The sequence below is a fragment of the Lactuca virosa genome, chromosome 9 (genome assembly GCF_052849685.1).
Source record: "Lactuca virosa cultivar CGN04683 chromosome 9, Lactuca_virosa_CGN04683_v6, whole genome shotgun sequence".
Lineage (NCBI taxonomy): Eukaryota > Viridiplantae > Streptophyta > Magnoliopsida > Asterales > Asteraceae > Lactuca > Lactuca virosa.
The window spans coordinates 192,734,646-192,746,187 of NC_136434.1; positions in this window are offsets into that span (position 1 = coordinate 192,734,646).

Consider the following 11,542-nt stretch of genomic DNA (forward strand, 5'->3'; position numbering starts at 1 on the left):
CATAATATCGTCCTAATTACCAGGACGTCGATCTAACAGATCGATAAACATATCAATAATCCTATAACCAGGATATCGACCTAACCGGTCACTAACATAGCATATCACCATCCTAACTACCAGGATGTAAATCAGTAAGCATATCATGCAATAATCCAAATACAAACCATAAAGGGCCGACATTGGTGCCTTAGACCCTGTTGATATAGTGAGGATAACTCACCTTGCAACTGCCGAACCGAAACACGAAAACACTGGCCCGAAGCACTGCTCCAAACTCCAACACCTGATGCCATCAATGAACCATGACATAAATATCCAAAATACCATAACACCCCTGAAGGTCAAACAGGTCAAAGTCAAAGTCCTAGCCAAAGTCAACCTTCTTGATTGACTCTACTCGCCGAGTCAACCCGTCGACTCGCCGAGTTCCAAACTTCAGAAAACTCTTATATCACAACTCGACTCGCCGAGTCACTCCATGACTTGTCGAGTTTAACGATCTCTGAGTCCTATCATGTCCAACTCATTGAGTCACCACTCAACTCACTGATCTGAGTCTTAACCAGAAGAGGTTGGGGTTTTGCGTTCTGACTCGCCGAGTCCAAGAATAGACCCGCCGAGTCCACGACAATCTTCAACAGACTCGCCGAGTTGTTCCTCCAACTCGTCGAGTTCATGCCTATCTTTAACAGACTCGCCGAGTCTCTTCGGTCCTTTATACATGCAGAGGCTTTTCGAGTCTTGCAGGGGCTCTAAACTGTAGATCCACTCTTCTAGGGCATGACTCTCACGTAAAGTTGCAAGCTTTACGTGGAAACAAGGACTTATAAGCCCAAATCACTCTAGGGCTAAGGTTTAAGACAATGATGCTTCACCAACAAGACAAGGGCTGATACTTTGCGAGGTTCTAGACCAAGACAAGTCTAGATCTGAAGTAGCAACCTCAGATCTAGACCCCTAACCCGAATTAGATCCTTAACATGCCAAAATGGCCCCACATATCATTCTAGAATAGATATAAATGCAATAAAGTCAAGGTAACAGCTTGTTACCTCTAAAATATGCCCAAGCTGAAGTAGATTCTGGATCTACACAAATCCGTTGATGCTCTACACTTTGATTTCCAAGCCTTCTTTGCTAGAATCTCCTTCCAAAGATTCCAAGTTCACTCCATAGGCTCACACACGATTCTAGGGTTTTCTGACTCTCAAGGGGTGACAAAGAGGCTGAGGTGAGGACTTAAGGTCCTTTAAATAGAGTGCAAGCCCTGAGATTAGGATTTTCTCTTCCCAGCACCAACTCGTCGAGTCCAGCTTCCGACTCGGCGAGTTGGTCACTTAATTCGCGACCAAATCTGTCACACCCCGATCCTTGTCGGAATCGATCAAGGCGTGATATATTGTTCAAAGTCTCATGACAACTATGTTATAATATGATTAGATTCAATTAAGTACTAAGTATGCAAACAAGATCCACAACATACAAATACATATCCAAATACGAACAACATTTATTACATCAAATTTAAATTGTCTTGTGGATTTCTAAGGCGCAACCTATTTTTCATCATTCTTCCTTCTTCAAATCTGCACCATGGGTAAAAACAGGTCAACTACGAGAGTTGGTGAGTAATCAAATTTTAGTAGAGAAAATTGTGAAGTTGAAACATTTATAATTTGAAATTTGTTTTCTTTTGAAGTCGCCAAACAATTGTATTTGAGATAAATGTTTATAAATCAAAAATTGATTAACAAATGATAACAACAACAATAAGTCCTCACCCTATATATATATATGTATATATATAAATATATATAGGATGGAGCATCTAATCATCATACACACTCAACCACGTGTGATCAATCACCTTAGCGTCCCAAGGCGGGGTGGTCAACCCAATAGCACTATTATTGTCCATGATGTACCTCAAGAATACGGGCATAGTCATGGAGATTAGACTAAAAATGGTAATGCACTACAAGTACATGTAGCGTAAACAAACAATAGTTATACAATTAATGACTCACGTATAAATGTCCCAACAATGTCTCAATTGTGATAAAACAATAAAATGAAGTTGAAATATATTAGAACCACATGATACACCCCAAAAGTATTGAAAAATTATAAAGTATGGGGTAGATTACTCACTGTAGTCCCAAAACGAAATGCGTGTGTCGTACGATAGACGATTCGGGTCAAAATGGCGTAGAACCTAATATAATTAATAGTTTTGGTTTAGGAACTGCTAAACAAGAATGAAGTATTAATACAAATAATTAGACACGTATTCTTATATTAGATGAATTAACAATAATTCATTTTGATTATAATATTAAGGTATTTATTTGTTAAATGAATTTTAAATTGAATTACTTACTTTGCATAATTAGTTTATATTTTCAATTTAGGCTAGATTTTAATAATTTCTTATTAAAATAATAACTTGCCTAATTATAATTATTTATAGATTTTAACAATTATTTATATGAAATAATCATTAAAATGCATTTTTACATGCTTAAATACTTAGGAAAATAGTTTTAAATAGTAAACAGTATTGAAAAATTATGAAATTATTAGGAAATCATTATTTCATACAATATGAATTACTGTAAAATTTGTATATTTTTCTGAACTGTTTTAGTATTTATTTAATATTTTAATGATTAAACAACACAAAATTCGGGAAAAATAGTAAATGATTCTCAAAAAATCTGTAAAATTAACCATAGTTTTATAACATGATGTAGAGCCCAGTGTATAAGTTTCAGATATTTGTTACTATGGGAAGTATTTTTTATATATTTCATTATTAATTAATCAATAAAATCATAAATAATAGTAAACAGTAATATAAATGCATGAAACTTCATATATCATGTTTAATCAGTATACAGGTCATCCCAGAATTTTCTCAGAATTTATTGAATGCAACAAGTATTTTATGTGAATTATTGCCCTACTTTATTGAAATAATTATGATAATTCAATAAAAATAAGTTATTTTCTGAAAATTTCCAGAACTTCTTATTTTATTGATGGTATTCTGAGAAAAATCAGGTTTATGAAAAAAATGAGTTTTAGATATTTTGGTGGATTTAATTTGTTTCTTGTATGAATTTGAAACTTTTAACAACATACCTTGATGAATGCTTCAAGAGGGATGAAGATTTGAGTATAATAGATTGTTCTTGGATGGAATATGAGTATTCTTGGAGGAAATTTCGAGATTGAGAGTGAGAGAAAGAATAGAGAAGATTTAAGTGGTGAAGAGAATAATGTGTTGGGAGAAAAAGGAAAGGAAAGTGGATGGGAGGTGTGAGTGGGAGACCATGAGAATAATCTTTTTGCTTTTGGTGGTCTTCATAATTTCCCACTAACACAAGCATCTTTTACATAATTAATATATGAGTTTTATAAAATTTAAAGTAAAGTTTATAAAAAATAGAGTTTTATAAAATTTAATGTAAAGTTTATAAAAATGGAGTTTTATAAAAGATAGGTTATTATTTGATTATAACAATCTACTTTGATTTGAAGTTTAATTAGAGAATTCAAGTTTGATTCTTTCAATTTAATTAGAGCATTATACTTTGATTTTATTTTTAATATGGTATCATAATTTACTTTGGTTATAGTTATAACGTTGTACAATACTATGTTGCTATTAACGTCAAGTTATATCGTATTGCATGGGTTTTGATCCTATTAGCGTCAAGTAATCTTGAGTAGGGTTTATTAAATTTCCAATTGGGTTGGGTTGACCCGAATCCATTTTAGGCGGATGTCACAGTCTCCCCTACTTTAGGAAATTTCGTCCCGAAATTTTAGAAGAGAGTACCTTAAGAGAAAAGTTGTGGGTATTTGGTACGCATATGATCCTCACGCTCCCATGTATACTCAGGTCCACGTGCCGACTGCCACCTGACCTTAACCAGGGGAATGCGACTTCTTTTGAGTTGCTTTTCCTTTCGGTCGGCAATTTCCAAGGGTTTCTCGGTAAATTGCATTGTCTCGTCGATTTGGATATCCTCGAGAGGAACATGAAGGTTCTCGTCTGCTAACACTTCTTGAGGTTGGCTATATGAAATACTGGGTGAACTTTCTTAAGCTCTGTTGGTAGATCCAACTCGTAGGCTACTGGTCCGATCCTTTTTATGATCTTAAACGGGCCTACGTAGCGTGGTGCCAATTTACCCTTGCGTCCAAATCGAACCACACCTTTCCATGGGGACACTTTTAACATGACCATGTCACCTACGGTAAATTCAAGCGGTTTGCGTCGCTTGTCGGCATAACTCTTTTGTCGGCTACGAGATGCGAGAAGGTTATCGCGAATCTGAGTGATTTTGTCGGTTGTTTCCTGGATAAGCTCAGGACCAACGATTGGAGAATCCACTGTTGCGCGAATCACGTGGGACTCACCGATTTCATGCCAGCAAATAGGAGATCGGCATTTACGGCCATACAATGCCTCAAATGGTGGCATCTTGATGCTAGAATGATAACTGTTATTATAGGAGAATTCCACCAACGGTAAATGAGAGTCCCAGTTTCCTCCGAAATCCAAGACACACGCCCTCAACATATCTTCGAGTGTTTGAATTGTCCTCTCAGATTGACCATCGGTCTGAGGATGATAGGCGGTACTGAGATCGAGGCGGGTTCCCATGGCTGTTTGAAGTGATTGCCAAAACCGAGAGAGAAATCTCCCATCACGATCTGAAATGATGCTGAGAGGAATGCCATGCCGACTAACTATCTCGTTGATGTAAATCCGAGCAAGTTTTTCGACTTTGAAATTTTCCCGGATGGGAAGGAAATGAGCGGATTTGGTCAAACGGTCAATGATTATCCAAATGCTGTCGTGTCCTTTTGTGGTACGGGGAAGTTTGGTTACGAAATCCATGGCGATCGCTTCCCATTTCCACCTGGGGATTTCTGGTTGGACCAATAGTCCAGAGGGTCGTTGATGTTCTACTTTGACCCTGGAACATGTAAGACATTTGGCCACGAATAAAGCAATATCCTTTTTCATTCCCGACCACCAATAATTGGTTCTCAGGCCATGATACATCTTGTCAGTGCCCGGATGAATGGAATATCGGGTTTTATGGATTTCTTCCATCAGGAATATGCGAAGATTGTCATGATCTGGGATCCAGATGCGATCTTGATAATAGAAAATACCATCAGATTTGGTTTCCAACTCCCCATCAATTCCCGTGGGCATGTCATTTTCGGTAATTGCCGAGTGTTGGGCTCCTCGAATTCGGTCGCTGAGATTGGACAAGATAGGAGAACATATTAGATGAAATGCATGGGCATGTTCTTTTCGGCTTAACGCGTCGGCTACGACGTTTGCCTTGCCCGGATGATAGCGTATTTCACACTCGTAATCATTTAGGAGTTCGACCCATCGTCTTTGCCTCATATTGAGTTCCTTTTGATTAAGAATATGTTGCAAGCTCTTGTGGTCGGTGAAAATTACGCATTTAGTGCCGTAAAGGTAATGCCTCCAAATTTTAAGAGCGAAAATCACGGCACCGAGCTCCAAATCATGAGTCGTATAATTCCTTTCGTGGATTTTGAGTTGTCGTGATGCGTAAGATATAACCTTTCCCCTTTGCATCAAAACACAACCTAGACCGAGATTGGAGGCATCGCAGAATACCACGAAATCTTCGGATCCTTCAGGGAGTGTAAGAATCGGAGCGTCACACAAACTTTGTTTAAGGGTTTGGAAAGCGTATTCCTGCTTGGGTCCCCAATCAAATGGTGTACCCTTACAAGTGAGAGAAGTAAGCGGTAAAGCAATCTTTGAGAAATTTGAAATGAAACGCCGGTAATATCCGGCTAAACCAAGGAAGGACCGGATTTCCTTAGGGGTACGGGGGGCTTTCCAATCCTGGACTGCTTCAACTTTTGCGGGATCGACTAAAATACCCTTGTCACTTACAATATGACCAAGGAATTGTACCTCATTTAACCAAAACTCACATTTCGAAAATTTGGCGTAGAGCCGATTTCCTTGCAACGTTTGGAGAGTTAGGCGAAGGTGTCTTTCATGCTCTGCCCTTGTCTTGGAGTAAATGAGGATGTCATCAATAAAGACGATAACAAAATGGTCGAGATAAGGTTTAAATACCCGATTCATCAAGTCCATGAATACGGCAGGGGCATTTGTTAGGCCGAAAGGCATAACGGTGAACTCGTAATGACCATAGCGGGTTCGGAAAGCGGTTTTGGGGATGTCTTCTTCCCGTACTCGAAGTTGGTGATAACCTGAGCGAAGGTCAATTTTTGAGAAGCATGAAGCTCCTTGAAGCTGATCAAAAAGGTCGTCGATCCGAGGTAACGGATATCGGTTCTTGATGGTTAATTTATTTAACTCCCGATAATCGATACACATACGAAACGAACCATCTTTCTTTTTGATGAAGAGAACCGGGGCTCCCCAGGGTGAAGTACTAGGGCGGATAAATCCCTTATCGGTTAGTTCTTGGAGCTGACTTGCCAATTCTTGCATCTCGGTTGGAGCCAACCGATATGGAGACTTGGCTATGGGAGTAGCCTCAGGAACAAGTTCGATGCGGAACTCTAGCTCACGTACTGGAGGGAGTCCAGATACATCATCAGGAAAGACGTCGGGAAAGTCTCGTACTATCGGAATATCTTCGATCTTCTTTTCTTTGACCTTTGTTTCCACCACATGGGCTAAGAAAGCCATATATTCTTTTCGTAGATATGATCGAGCTTGAGTACATGACATAAGACTAAGCTTTTTCGAATGAGTCTCGCCATAAATACGAAGACTTTGACCGTCGGCGAGAGGAATACGAATGAACTTATCATAACATACTATTTCAGCATGGTTTTGGGATAGCCAATCCATTCCTACGATGATGTCGAAGCTACCAAGTTCCATAGGAACTAAATTGACAGAAAATTTATGACCGGAAAAATCGAAAGTGCAATCTTGGATGACTGCATTGAGTGAAACGTATTTTCCATCGGCGACTTCTACGGTAAAGTACTCATTAAGAATCGTGCGAGGTGTGTGAAGTATGGGCTCAAATTCCAAAGACACAAAACTTTTATCGGCACCTGAATCAAAAAGTACTGACGCGTAGCAGTTATTTATGAGAAACGTACCATTTACGACCTTGTTATCGGTCTTTGCTTGGGTTGCGGTAATGACAAAGGCTCGGCCTTTGGGAGCTGGAACCTGCATTGTTGGATTTGCCTGGGCTTGGGTGTTGATGATATTGACTAGCCTAGGACACGCGTTTTTGAAATGGGTGGGGTCACCACAGTTGAAGCATGTTCCAGTTGGATACCGAGTTTGTGTTTGCTGATTTGAGGGTAGATAGAGTGGTCGCTGAGTTTTTGGTGCACGACATGTGTCCGCCAAGTGGCCATAGCGACCACAATTCGTACAGAGGCGACACGGGCTAGTGGTCATATGGTGATAGTTACAGTGGTTACAGAGGGGGTGAGGTCCGGTATACGGCTTTTTATTTGGTTGGGCTGGTGGGGTGACTTGGGTGATAGGAGTAGCAGGGGTAATAACAGCATGGTTGTGGTGATGACTTTTCCGCTTCTTTTTGTCATGTCGGTGGGAGGACTCGGACTTGACAATTTGGGGGGTCTCAGGGGTCGACTTTTCAGTTGACACCTTTGAACCCTTGCGTGGGAGGACACCATCGTTCACATTATCCTCGTTGAGTTGACCTGCTATTTCAATGGCAGATTCTAGGGTAGATGGCCTGCTGCTGGTCACCGAATCACGGATCTGGCGTGGTAACCCTTTGATGTAGCGGCGTATTGCAGTTTTCATAGGTTGAACCATGTGAGGTAGGAGTCTCGAGAGATCATGGAATCTATTGGTGTAGGTCGCGTTGTCGCCTCCCTCCTGTTTCAGATTCCAGAATTCATCCTTGAGAGTTTGCAATTCGCTGTCAGGGCAGAACTTCTCCATCATGCGTTCTTTTAGTTTTGACCAGGTCATTCCCAAGGCAACAACCTCTCCCTTTGCCCGTTTTTCTAGGTTCCACCATGTGAGAGCATGACCTAGGAGGCACCCTGTAGCATGACGGACCATCAGGTCCTCAGGACACTCACTATGGATGAAAGTACTCTCCATTTCTTCAATCCATGTGAGGAGTGCGGTGGCACCATCGGTGCCTTTGAAGTAAGGCGGATTGCAGTTACGAAAGTGCTTGAACGAGCAACGAGGAGTTGTTGCTGGAGCTTGTGGCTGAAGAGAATGAAGTTGGGTTGCAATTGTTGGGATGACGTTTGCTACCTCCTTGGCGACCAGGGCAGCTAGCCTTCTGTTGTTGCGAGCAGCGTATGGGGGTCGTAATGCCATCTACGAGAAACACGCATATGGACTTGTGAGTTATTTGTAAATTGATTATGGAAATAAAGTTTTTAGACATTGTTGGGTAAAATAATTGTAAAACACTTGTTGGGCCATGGTTAGGAGTGTTGGGCACCTTTTGGGCTTTCCATGGTTACTAAATGTGAAACATGTAGCACTTGCGTGGGCCCCCACAAAACTAAGTTTTCACATTTCTTTCCCACTTCTAGGCCCATTAGGGAACTTAATAGTTCAATGAGTTGGCCATTTTGGAGTGTATCCTTTCGGATACGTTTGATAAGGTCGGGTATTTTGATGGCTCAAAAGTAATGTGAATGACGCGCTTTGGCCTATAGGTTTGGGAACTCTCGCCTTTGGTCCCCAGATAAGCAAACTGGTCCCTCGGTTGATTGGGATGTATACGAATGCTTACCTAGTCAGGACTTTCAGGCTACCGGCACCTCCCCCTTCCAGTTACTACGCGTCCATTACTATGATCCCACCCAACTAGAGTGGATGACTTTGAATTTCCTATGAGCTCTAAGGAATACATATATGTATATACATTTTGTTAAACAACTTGAGTATGCGTGTTATTTTCAAAGAAAGTGGAGAATATTCACAAGTGTATGCACACATATAAGTGTCAGGAGTAATACGTATGCACATAAGGGAGCAATTAACACACAAAGGTATTCCTAGGATTTTCTAAGTGCGAATTGCATACAGTTGTGTGTGCATTTTATAAACTAGCATACGAGAGGACCCTAGAGGCTATAGACTAGGTCAAGGCAATTAACCTAATTCCCTATAGTCAAGGGCTCTGATACCAATCTGTCACACCCCGATCCTTGTCGGAATCGATCAAGGCGTGATATATTGTTCAAAGTCTCATGACAACTATGTTATAATATGATTAGATTCAATTAAGTACTAAGTATGCAAACAAGATCCACAACATACAAATACATATCCAAATACGAACAACATTTATTACATCAAATTTAAATTGTCTTGTGGATTTCTAAGGCGCAACCTATTTTTCATCATTCTTCCTTCTTCAAATCTGCACCATGGGTAAAAACAGGTCAACTACGAGAGTTGGTGAGTAATCAAATTTTAGTAGAGAAAATTGTGAAGTTGAAACATTTATAATTTGAAATTTGTTTTCTTTTGAAGTCGCCAAACAATTGTATTTGAGATAAATGTTTATAAATCAAAAATTGATTAACAAATGATAACAACAACAATAAGTCCTCACCCTATATATATATATATGTATATATATAAATATATATAGGATGGAGCATCTAATCATCATACACACTCAACCACGTGTGATCAATCACCTTAGCGTCCCAAGGCGGGGTGGTCAACCCAATAGCACTATTATTGTCCATGACGTACCTCAAGAATACGGGCATAGTCATGGAGATTAGACTAAAAATGGTAATGCACTACAAGTACATGTAGCGTAAACAAACAATAGTTATACAATTAATGACTCACGTATAAATGTCCCAACAATGTCTCAATTGTGATAAAACAATAAAATGAAGTTGAAATATATTAGAACCACATGATACACCCCAAAAGTATTGAAAAATTATAAAGTATGGGGTAGATTACTCACTGTAGTCCCAAAACGAAATGCGTGTGTCGTACGATAGACGATTCGGGTCAAAATGGCGTAGAACCTAATATAATTAATAGTTTTGGTTTAGGAACTGCTAAACAAGAATGAAGTATTAATACAAATAATTAGACACGTATTCTTATATTAGATGAATTAACAATAATTCATTTTGATTATAATATTAAGGTATTTATTTGTTAAATGAATTTTAAATTGAATTACTTACTTTGCATAATTAGTTTATATTTTCAATTTAGGCTAGATTTTAATAATTTCTTATTAAAATAATAACTTGCCTAATTATAATTATTTATAGATTTTAACAATTATTTATATGAAATAATCATTAAAATGCATTTTTACATGCTTAAATACTTAGGAAAATAGTTTTAAATAGTAAACAGTATTGAAAAATTATGAAATTATTAGGAAATCATTATTTCATACAATATGAATTACTGTAAAATTTGTATATTTTTCTGAACTGTTTTAGTATTTATTTAATATTTTAATGATTAAACAACACAAAATTCGGGAAAAATAGTAAATGATTCTCAAAAAATCTGTAAAATTAACCATAGTTTTATAACATGATGTAGAGCCCAGTGTATAAGTTTCAGATATTTGTTACTATGGGAAGTATTTTTTATATATTTCATTATTAATTAATCAATAAAATCATAAATAATAGTAAACAGTAATATAAATGCATGAAACTTCATATATCATGTTTAATCAGTATACAGGTCATCCCAGAATTTTCTCAGAATTTATTGAATGCAACAAGTATTTTATGTGAATTATTGCCCTACTTTATTGAAATAATTATGATAATTCAATAAAAATAAGTTATTTTCTGAAAATTTCCAGAACTTCTTATTTTATTGATGGTATTCTGAGAAAAATCAGGTTTATGAAAAAAATGAGTTTTAGATATTTTGGTGGATTTAATTTGTTTCTTGTATGAATTTGAAACTTTTAACAACATACCTTGATGAATGCTTCAAGAGGGATGAAGATTTGAGTATAATAGATTGTTCTTGGATGGAATATGAGTATTCTTGGAGGAAATTTCGAGATTGAGAGTGAGAGAAAGAATAGAGAAGATTTAAGTGGTGAAGAGAATAATGTGTTGGGAGAAAAAGGAAAGGAAAGTGGATGGGAGGTGTGAGTGGGAGACCATGAGAATAATCTTTTTGCTTTTGGTGGTCTTCATAATTTCCCACTAACACAAGCATCTTTTACATAATTAATATATGAGTTTTATAAAATTTAAAGTAAAGTTTATAAAAAATAGAGTTTTATAAAATTTAATGTAAAGTTTATAAAAATGGAGTTTTATAAAAGATAGGTTATTATTTGATTATAACAATCTACTTTGATTTGAAGTTTAATTAGAGAATTCAAGTTTGATTCTTTTAATTTAATTAGAGCATTATACTTTGATTTTATTTTTGATATGGTATCATAATTTACTTTGGTTATAGTTATAACGTTGTACAATACTATGTTGCTATTAACGTCAAGTTATATCG